The following is a 12,097-nucleotide window of genomic DNA, read 5'->3' as shown; positions in this document are numbered from 1 at the left end:
CAAGCGCAGTGGAGAATGATTTCCGTGTTGCGCACGCTTCTCCACACCCTTCAAACTTGCCACATGTGAGGTCAGTTCAGACACTACCAGCTTAAGTTAGGTCATTCCCCTCATCAGGCTTTTGCAGAAGCAGCTGGAGAAAGTGAAGGGGGAGCTAAAATGGAGTGATTCTGCTCGGTATGTAGGACATGTGGAAAAAAGCCCTTCATTCGCTCTCCCATGATTCGAGGGTGGTCAATCTGTTGCAATCAGACCACTACATTTTGGCCACTGTGCTCGATCCTAGGTTCAAGCCTACGTGGTGTCTCTTTCCGGTGGACACAAGCCTGCAGAGGTGCAAAGACCTGCTGGTGAAAACACTGTCAGCTGAAGCGGAACGTGACACGTCAACAGCTCCTTCTTCATTTTCTCCCACAACTGGGGCTGCCAGGAAACAACTTAGATATCCTAAGCAACCCACTGGCAGTGATGCAGGGCAGACAGGACCAAGCTTGGACATCTGGTCTGGACTGAAGGACCTGCCAACAATTTCTGACACGTCTACTGTCACTGCATATGATGCTGTCACCATTGACAGAATAGTAGAGGATTACCTCGGAGACAGCATCCAAGTAGGCATGTCAGATAGTCCGTGCCTATACTGGCAGGAAAAAGAGGCAATTTGGAGGCCCATGTACAAACTGGCTCTATTTTACCTAAGTTGCCCCCCCTCCAGTGTGTACTCCAAAAGAGCGTTTAGTGCAGCCAGGAACCTTGTCAGCGAAAGACATAGGAGGTTGCTTCCACAACATGTGGAGAAGACGATGTTCATAAAAATGAATTATCAATTCTTCCAGGAAAGCCAGCCTATAGAAAGTACAGAGGGACCTGTGGTGTTGGATTCTGGTGGGGACAAATTAATACTCTGTGAGGATGAGGATATACACAACACTGAAGAGGGTGAGGAATTGGTGGATGAGGATGAGGATGAAATCTTGCCTCTGTAGAGCCAGTTTGTGCAGGGACAGATTAATTGCCAGCTTGTTTTGTGGGGGCCCAAACAAATCAATCATTTCAGCCACAGTCGTGTGGCAGACCCTGGCGCTGAAATGATTGGTTTGTTAAAGTGTGCATGTCCTGTACAACATAAGGGTGGGTGGGAAGCCTCAGGGACAAATCCATCTTGCACCTCTTTTTTCTTTGCATTATGTACTCTTTGTGGCCTAGTTTTATTATCATAGTCATCCAGCTACCTTGGTGCAACCTTTTGGCCTAAAAACAATATTGTGAGGTGTTCAGAATAGACTGAAAATTAGTGGAAATTAATGTTATTGAGGTTAATAATAGCAGATCCAAAGCCAAAACACAAAACACGGAAGGGCAGTTTTGGCAAAACCAATCCAGATCCAAAACACGAAGAAAGATCCAGATCCAAAACCAAAACACGAAAAGTGGCCAGTGCACACCCCTAGTCTGAACTAGAGATGTGCGCCAACCCCCTGTGTTTTGGTTTTGATTTAGGATCTGGATCTCCCCTGGTTTTGGATCTGGATTGGTTTTACCAAACCTCACCTCCGTGTTTTGTTCTTCAGTTTTGATTTTGGATCTGGATTATTTTCTTAAAAAATCATAAAACAGCTAAAATCACATAAAATTGGCCTTTTTTTGTTCCTACAGTATTTATTAACCTCAATAACATTTATTTCCACTCGTTTCCAGTCAATTTTGACCACCTCACAGCTCACAATATTGATTTTTTAATCTAGTTAAGGGCCAAAATTTTGCATCCAGCTAGTTGGCTCAAAACTGAGTGATAAATAGCGTTGAGGACTGTGCAAAGATGATGGTTGGAGTACCCCTTGAGGATTGAAGAATTGCTAGTTGATAATTGGTGCAGCCACTGGCTGAAGTAAGAAGAGTTGATATTTGATCATTGGTGCAGCCACTGGTTAAAGAATTGATAGTTGGTGCAGCCACTGGGTGAAGAATTGATAGTTGATAATTGGTGCAGCCACTGGCTGAAGTAAGAAGAGTTGATATTTGATAATTGGTGTAGCCACTGGTTAAAGAATTGATAGTTAATAGTTGGCGCAGCCACTGGCTGAAGTAAGAAGAGTTGATATTTGATAATTGGTGTAGCCACTGGTTAAAGAATTGATAGTTGGCGCAGCCACTGGCTGAGGTAAGAAGAGTTGATACTTGATAATTGGTGCAGCCTCTGGCTGAAGAATTAATAGTTGATAGTTAATTGTTGATGCAGCCTCCGGGCTGAGTAGTAGTGGAATACAGAGCTATGATTAGGAAGGAACCAGTCCTGCAACATCCTTGAGGCCTGGAACTCTTGACAAGTTTCAGCCGTTACAGCCTTGAGGGCTGGTGAGGAGTGACAACAGGTGGCCTTTGGGCCATGAAGCAGGATGCAGCCTTTGGGCCATGTAGCAGCCTTGAGGGCTGAGAACCCTTGGCTGAATGTCATTGTTGTGCGACATGTGCTGCCGGGTTGACACAACAAGCAGCAATTGGTTCAGAATTTTCTTTCAAAAAAATGACAGGGGCATGCAGGAGATACTGTCTGTGGCCATTACAATTTCTGGACTTTCATAAACCATAACATTAAAAATGTCAGATAGCAATGCCCCAACCAGCACGTAATGGAAAGGAAAAAGGTGCACAATGGAATGTCCTTGGGCCCTCCAACTCACCCTTATGTTGTATATATGAAACAGGACATTCACAGTTTAACAAACCAATCACTTCAGCGACAGGGACAGGGACTGCCACTTGTGGCTGAAATTATTGGTTTGTTTGGACCCCCCCACAAAACAAGCTGCCAATGTGTAGTGGACATTGGTGGCAATGATCTCATACACAAACTGGCTTTGCAATACATTAGATTAGATGTTGTCATCGTCCTCCCCATCAGTGTGTGCATCCTCCTCTTCTTCACACAATATTAATTCATCCCTGCTGGAATCCACCATTACAGACACTTCTGTATTTTTTGGACATAAGTGCTGGTAAAGATCTTCCTCATGGAATTTGTAATTCATTTTGATGATCATCATCTTTTCCAAATGTAGGGGAAGTAACCTCCTAAGATGATCACTGGCAAGGTTCCCGGCTGCGCTGAAAACTCTCTCAGAGTACACACTGGAGGGTGGGAAACTTAAGTACAGCAAAGCCAGTTTGTGTAAGGGACTCCAAATTGCCTCTTTTTCCTGCCAGTAGTGAAACGGACTGTCTAACATACCTATTTGGATGTTATCCCTAAAATAGTCGTCCACCATTCTCTGAATGGTGACCATATAGTCACAGTAGACATGTCACTCATTGTAGCCAATTCTTTCAGACCCAACCAGATGTCATTAGGTTTTGCTGACTGATCTGCATCACCACCAGCAGTGGGTCTCTTAGGAAAATTTAGTTATTTCCTGGCAGCTGTAGAAAATGAAGGAGGAGATGCTGCCATGTCACGTTCCACTTGAGCTGACAATTTTATCACCACCAGCTCTTTGCATCTTTTCAGATTTGTGTCCATCAGAAAAAAAGAGACAAGGTATGACTTAAACCTAGGATCAACTATGGTCGCCAAAATATAGTGATCTGATTTCAAGAGATTGACGACCCTTGGATCATGGCAAAGTGAATGAAGGGCCTGATCTACAAGTCCGACATACTTAGCAGAAGCACTCTGTTTCAGCTCCTCCTTCACTTTCTGCAGCTGCTTTTGCAAAAGTCTGATTAGGGGAATAACCTGACTCAAGCTGGCAGTGTCTGAACTAACTTCACATGTGGCAAGTTCAAAGGGAATCAGTATGAAATACCACCGGCCCTGTGGCCGACAGTTCGAATCCCGGCAGCGCCTGGCCAACAAAAGCAGAGTTCCCGGCAGCGGAAGCCCGACAGCACTGGAAATCCCGATCGTCCCTAAGGTAAGTATCTACTAACCTAACCTAACCCCCTAACCCTAACCCTCCTTAGTGGTGTCCAACCCTAACCTCCCCCCAAGTGTCTAACCCTAATATCCCATTTAAGTGCCTAACACTAACTCCCCCTTCCCTGCTGCCTAAACCTAAGTCCCCCGGGGGGGTGCCTAACCATAAGTCCCCCCCAGGGGTGCCTAACCCTAACCCTCCCTCCCCCTAACCCTCCCGGGGGTTTGCCTAACCCAATCGGGAAGCCAGCTGTCGGGATTAAGACAGTCGGTTTTCCGATTGCAACCCGTTCAAAGGGTTTGAGAACCTTCCACAACACAGAACTGATTCTCCACTGCGCTTATCTAAGGTGCACTCCTGCTCCTCTCCCTATGTCATAGGCCGTAGTGTAGCCTTGGATGGTCTTTTTCTGCTCCTCCATCCGCTGAAGCATATAGAGGGTAGGATTCCACCTGGTTACTACCTCTTGCTTCAGCTGATGGCAGGACAAATTCAACAGTTCTATCTGGTTCTGCAATCTTCAACACACAGTTGCTGAATGTCAAAAATATCCCGAAATCTTTCGGGCCACCGAGAGCATTTCCTGCATGCTCCTGTCATTTTAAAAAGAATGTTGTACCACCAAATTAATTGCGTGAGCAAAACATGAGATGTGTTCAAATTCACCCAGATGTAATGCTCGCACAATATTGCTGGCATTGTCAGAAATCACAAATCCTGAGGAGAGTCCAAGTGGGGTAAGCCATTTTGCAATGAGTTTTTCTATGAGGTTCTCAGCGGGGAATTGGTATGAAATACCGCCAGCCGCATGGTTCGATTCCCGGCAGCGGCAGGCCGACATCAGCACAGATCCCGACAGCGGAATCCCGACAGCGCTGGAAATCCCGATCGTGGATAGGTGAGTATCTACTAACCTAACCCCCCTAACCCTAACCCTCCTTAGGGGTGCCTAACCCTAACCTCCCCCCAAGTGCCTAACCCTAATCACCCCCTTCCCCGCTGCCTAAACCTAAGTCCCCCAGGGGGGTGCCTAAACCTAAGTCCCCCCCGGGGGTGCCTAACCCTCCCTCCCCCTAGCCTAACCCTCCCGGGGGGGTGCCTAACCCTAAGTCCCCCCCGGGAGCCCTAAACCATAACCCCCCCAGCGGCTGTCCGCTCGCAGCATCCCGATCGTAGAGATGCCGGGCGCCGGTCTCCCGGTGTCGGGGAAATGTAACCCACAGCTATGCGAGCGTCCATGAGGCCGCTCCAAAATGAGGTAGGAGGGCCCTGATTCAGAGCAAGCGCTCTGGTCAGAGCGTCCGGCTCTGAATCAGGCCCTCGGTTCTAGGCTCGGATCACTAAGTTTGAGTGGGTTCGGATCTCTGATATCCAAACCTGCTCATCTCTATTTAAAACAAATTTTAAATCTAATGTATGGTGGCAGGTAAAGAACGGCCTAGCACAAGAAGCTAAATACTTGTGAATAATATAACCTATATACAAGGAAACATTAAATTACTGACAAGGAGGAAAGCTATTTTCCCTGTCTCCCTATCAGCCACCTCGCAAGGGTAAATGGCCAAAGCCCCCACCACTGCGGGTAAAGACATCCAGGTGATGAGGCCAAGAGCCGCCATTGGCTCCAACTTCAGATGTGATTCCAAACCCCAGCAAAGGCTAAGGACCAACCTGGCCCAGTGGTCCCCTTCCCTCTGATGTCCATGCCTATCTTTCTCCAGGGAAAGAGTCACATCCCAGGGATACCACACGAAAAACCCCATAAAAATGCAAGCCGTTCTGAACCCGGCCAAACGCCAGGTTCCTCAAGAAACGCAGCCACCACCATACCAAAAACCTAACGTACAGCGACCTCAAACCTCTGACCAAATCTTCCACAAAGACAGCCATCCAAAGTGATGGATAGGTGGCCAATAACCACCCATCCATGGTCCAACACTGCTATGCCAACCACAGAACTCACCCTTATTTTACCAACTCAATCATGCCTGGCCTAATGGCTCCCTGCCAAACCAGATGTGGCACTATATCGGACCATAATACCCTGCAAAATGGCCAACTCTTCATCAGCTCACCTACATCCCTCTGGATGGAACAACGTAAATTTAAGCACGAACGACAGGTCAAATCGTTCCCCAAAAGAGATGATAGGGCACAAGGAGTACATGAAAGACGCCACTCATTGGCCCAAAACTGTATTCAGTGCATCCCACCTTAAACCCCTTCGACCTATCCATCGCACCAACCTCAATTCTGGGAACCGTTCAAAATCCACACCATAATATGCCAACTAGTACACATAAGAATGACCTACAACCCAAATCATAGAATCATTCAAACGGGAACCTGCCAAGGAAGAAACAGTACAAAGATGCTAGAACCTGAAGAACTGAACCCTACAACTAAGCAGAAACCTATGTAACAAACCTCAAAAGACCGAGGGCCTAGACCCTAACATATTTTAAGGGATTTGGGCGCAGGCGGCAGGGGATCCAAGTTTGACTTGAAATCACAAAAACAACCTGGCAGTGGCAGAAGCCAAAGTTAAGCAAATCAGCCAAGAAAAAACAAAAACTCCTCAAGAACTCTACCTAGTGTTATGGGTAGCTAGCCTTCAAGCAGGATGTCCTGTCAGGTATGCATCAGGTATGTCAGGTATGTACGCATGATGTATTGCTTGTACACTACAGACTTCCACCTGCCAAGCGCACAAATCTCATCCACGGACCAACCAGCCTCAACAGCAGCTGAAGCAGCACCAAAGCGGAAAGAGTGTGTACCATAAACGAGAGGCAATAAACCCAGTTCGAGGATGCAGCATCTGAAAACCCACCAAAACTGATAAATGGTCACTGGAGAAGCATCACTATGCATCAACCAATCGCCAGCACCTGGAGGCCGCAGATCCGCGTAGGCCAACACCAAGACCATGGGACAAATGCAGCATTCCCGACTCCCGTCGCCCTCTACCCAATTGGTCAGTCTTAGAATGCTGCACCCTGCACATTACCGAATCATCTCCGATAATGACGTGCTATGACAGCAGAGGAGAAGCTGCCAGCTCTCCTTCCCAAAATACCCCTTGATAAGCCATGGTAAAGGTCAACTTAAAAAGACATCTGTGACCCCGTTATCCACCCCAGGAACATGTCTCACCCTAAATGCTATATTCTGCTGCAAACAGCGCAATGCCATCTGTGTGAGCAGGCGAATCGCGAGCAGACTAGATTATTAATGGCATGCACCACTCCCAAATTGTCACACCAAAATACCACAGTGCGGTTTATCACACATTCAGCCCACATCTCCAACGCTACCATTATGGGTAAGAACTCCAACAGGAGCAAATTCCTCTAAAGACCCTCAGCAACCCAGGCCACAGAGCCGTAAACCATTGCCAGTCTAAGAAGGCTCCGAAACCGGAGGACCTGGCCGCATCTGTGAATAACTGAACCCCCATTAAAATTCATTAGGAACTCATCCCAAACCCGGAGGTCTCTACGTATTTCCCTGGAAAGACAGAGGAAATGATGTGGCTTGCGTATTCCAGCCGTCACCCTTTCTAACTTTCTACAAAAAACCCGACTGATGGGAATAACCCGGCACACAAGAACAAACCTAGCAGAGACTGAACCTGCCACAGCGTCACCTTACCCACAGCCAGCACAAGAACTATACCATTTCAGCCTCAGGACTTTATCAGCCGACAACCTGCATAGACCACTCACCGAATCAATCTCATGCCCAGATAAGTGAACACGCAGGTAGGCCCCTCCATTTTTTCATGAGCAACAGGTACCCCAAAAACCATAAACAAGGCTATCACATCCCTCAGCAATTTCCCACACCTAGGAGAGTCAGCAGAACCCACCAAAATGAAATCATTCAAATAGTGGGCAATGCCGGTCTCCCCTGACCACAGCAGCAGACACCAGTGCAAAAATGTGCAAATTTTTTTAAATACTGTACGTGCAGGAGATGGAACATCCCATCGGCAAGCATCGGTCAATATGCTTGCTCTGCATGAGTGCACCATGTCCAGAACCACATCAAAGGATTGCTCAACAACTCGACAGTAATGCTCGGGATAGCGTCATTTACCAATGAACCCTCCGGTGAAGACAGATGATGAATAAGCCGACATTTACCAGGTGACTTTTTACTACCCCGATCAGAGAAAGAATGAGTTCTGAAATGGGGGGTTTGGCAAAGGGCCCCATTATAAGCCCCAAAGCTACTTCCTGCATAACCTTTTGGTGTACCACATTGGGCATTTCAAATGCCGAGTGCAGGTTCCTAAACATACCAGTCTGCTCCACACCTTTAATGGGAACTGAGAACCCACTGTTGAATCCCTCCCCCAGAAAAGAGGCATCAGCACGGTTGTGATAGATGGCAAGCTGGGGCAACATCCATCCCAAACGCACTGGGTTGCGAACCCTCCTTGGGACCTCGGCTTTGGGCAGCTCCCGCTCCTCCGCCACCCCCCATGACTCTAACGGTACCATTCCGCACACAGTTACAGATGGGATGGGCTCCTCCGCACCTAATACAAGAGTAACAAAATCTACATTTAACACCGAAATTACACTGCCCATTGTTGTACCCAAAACTCTTGCTATGCCCAGGCTTAAGGCTACTGGGTTTAAAGTTACCACCCCAGGTACCACCTGATGTAGCGCCACCCGGTGTCCACCGCTGAACCGTCCCTTCAGCTGCCAGACATTGTCCGTGATGTTTTCGATTAAACTCTTCATCATAAACTCTCCGTGCAGTCCCACGCGCAGAACTAACCACCCCAGCAGATCAAAGTAAAGAACAAGGGAAAGGAATAAAAGAGGAAAGCGACATGGAAAGAGTAAGAAAAAGAATAAAGAATAATAGAAATAAGCCCTGAGGTAGTGACACAATCTAGAAAAGGTTATAAAGAAAGTATAATGGCACTGAAAGAGACCCCTTCTTCCACCAGCTCCAGCTCATCAACTAAAGCCCTCCTGCAACTACCAACAACCAAACCTGTTGCTCTAAATAGCAAACTAAGATGTGCTTGACCCTATGTGTGCCATGTCGTGCAGAGTGCCCCAGCCTGGAGGTTTATGACACAGCAGGCATATGCCATGCGGTGGCATCACAAGAGGGTGTGATCGCCAAGGGGTGACACCAGGGTGCAGACTCCCCCTCAGTGACAGGTGGGTGTGGCACTGTATAATTAAGTGCAGCACTCAGCTCCTGGCACTGTGAGGAAGCCGGCTGGCACTGCACACTGGGCAGTCAGCACCTCCAGCCCCCCCCCCCCCAGTAACAAGCACGATGACGGGACCACGGGGGATCGACCGTGAGGCCATGCCCCTTACCACGTACCACACCCTGTCCATGAGGCCACGTCCCCTTTTGCAGCTTCCCTCCCTGCACCAGGGGACACCACGGGGGGGACGCCACTCATGCCATGCACCTACGTGTTCTTTATAGTTTTGGGATTTATGAAAAACTATTAACCTTACATACTGTTACACCTACAGCCGTTCAGATGGCATTTATCACAGACTTGTCACCTTATATGATATATATTACCTATTAAACTTTGAAAGATCCTTCAAAAGAAAAATTGCCCCATCCATCGTATGATTCCTATGAATCTGGTCAGGGGCTGCCGTCCCTACTTACCACCATTCAGCGTTTTGGGGATACTTTACTCCTATATACATATCATCATAATTACCTGTATATAGCTGGGATTTTAAAATGAGCAGGATTTTGATAACACCTCTCTGTCTTTATGCCACATATGCCCATATACAGATCCAATAACAATTGCACAAATGTCAACATTGTTTATGTTATAATCTTAAAGGTTAAATCCATTATCATCTGTTATCAGTATCATAAAGACGTTTCCTAATGTAATGCAGTAATGACAAATCCAGAGTTACGTATTTCTGCTTATCATATGACATATCTCATGCCCAATGTTCTGAGATGACATATATAACATTGTTTCTCAATATTTATAATGTTATGTATATTGTGCCTAAAAATCATGTTAAACCTTCTATCGGATGAGGTGTTGTCATGTGTGCAAACCACTTATCATACTAACATAAAATAAAGACACTGAGACGTGGATTTGGCAGATAACTTGATGGCGATTTATTGGAGCAATAATAATTATTATTTATTTAAGGATGTATGGTGGCAAAGAAAGGACGGCCAGAAATCAGCCAGATCTGCTATGCCCACACACAAACAACAAAAGGCATAGCAGGCGTAGATCGCCCAGAGTGCATACACATAACCATGTAACTCATATCATCAACAAAAGGTAACGCTCACCCCCATCTTGACTTCCCACCCGTTTAGGTGGTGATACTGCCCCCCGTTAGGTTGGTACAGCCAACTACCAGTCAACGAAGGGAGCGCCCTTAAATCATAATTGCACCCGGACTGGCGACCTGCCGTTCTTTCCCGCCACAGCAAGGTTCAGCTTATAGAACCGCCGCACCGCCACCATACCAAGTACTACCCCAATAACGCCAACTCCTCAAAAAGATCCCCAATAAACAATGACACACCCTCCTCTGTTAAATGAACTCCATCAGGTCTATACATATAACTAAATCGAAATTGAATGTTATTATGGTAAATGAAACGGCCATAATTGGCCATCACAAATTTGGCAACTGCGAAATTAAGTTTCTTCCTAGCTTCGTCATTAGCAGGAAAACTCCTAACCCCACACCAGACCTGTCGAGGTACAATGCAAGACCAAATTAATTTACACAAGGGCCAGGCCGATAGCACCCTCGCCAAATCGTTGACAATATCAACTCGTAATTCTACAGTGGACCTCTGCCCTAAGTCGTTGCCTCCTAAATAAGCCACCAAAATACGTGGCCTACCAAAAAGCCTTGCATACTCTAACAGTTTAGGACAAAAGGAATGCCATCTCATACCTCTGGAACCTATCCAACGGACCCTAGCTGAATATTCAAAAATTGGAGCTTGATCTGAACTCAAACCTAGCAGCCCAGAAAATATATGAGTGGCCTATAACCCAAATGTCCTGCGTGTCAAAGAGCAATCCTAAAGGTGGAGGAAAGCAGTAAATAAAAAATTAGTAATTGTCATAAAACAATAAAATTTTATGGTGTATTAGTGGGATCTGATAGAACATAAGTGAGTATCTGCCAAAAAGAAAAATTTTCTATTGGTCGCCGACTTTACTATTTGAAGTGGCTGAGACAAACAGAAGACACAAAGGGGAATAATGGGTGGGGGGGAATTGGGAAAAAACAGGTGAACTCGGCAAGAGGTAAAATAAAAACCTGCTGAGGGATGGACTATGGCCTAATTAAATGATTGAGAATAGCCGAATTGAATCCGTCAGTTCAGGTAAAAATTGTAAAATCCCTCAAGACTCCCATTGCCAGCAATGGCGAGTAGCTAATCCCGAGTAGGACGGACAGGGGTAACAGACAAGACAGGACAGTACATGAGACAAGACAAAAACCAGGCAAGCATAAACTATAAACGTAACCAGAACAGACTGTGAAATGACTTTAAACAAAGGGCCTTCATGCCTAGGTCGAATGTAACCTTTATAACTATCCGATTTCCAATGTCCTAGGGCCTTAATTTCTGATGCCGAGAAACCCGCAGCTGCCGCCGAAGTTGCGGCTCCGATCAGAAACGAGTGTGTACCAAAATCTTGAGGCGGGAGGCCTAAAACTGATACACACCTCTTCAAAAACCAACCAAACTGGTATTTGGTAAGCGGAGTCCTGTCCATATGCATGAGTCATGAACCAGGAACATCCGGCCGCAATAACTCATACCGCATAGCTAGTGCCACGGGGCAGATCTGTTCATCCCTAGATGGACCCAACGAGATCCACCTACCCCTACCAGTCTGGTCGGTCTTCGACTGCCGAATCCTACAGAGAACAGACCTCTCACTGACCAGGATATCCGAGAGGAGCATGGCGGCATCAACCCATTTGGATGATGCCACCAGCTCCGATACCCTCAAGGTGCCGTGAAAAGCCTCCGAAAACACCACTTGAATCAGGACCGCCTCATACGCAGTAAGAGCCACTCCGAGAACCGCCCCTAATACTGCCGGAAGCAGATGAGCGTCCACAGGTCTCCTACGGTCAGCTACTGGCCGGGAGACCCGTGCCAAACCC

Source organism: Taudactylus pleione, unplaced genomic scaffold, assembly GCF_031769625.1.
Source record: "Taudactylus pleione unplaced genomic scaffold, aTauple2 ptg000901l, whole genome shotgun sequence".
Classification (NCBI taxonomy): Eukaryota; Metazoa; Chordata; class Amphibia; order Anura; family Myobatrachidae; genus Taudactylus; species Taudactylus pleione.
This window is presented reverse-complemented; position numbering follows the sequence as displayed.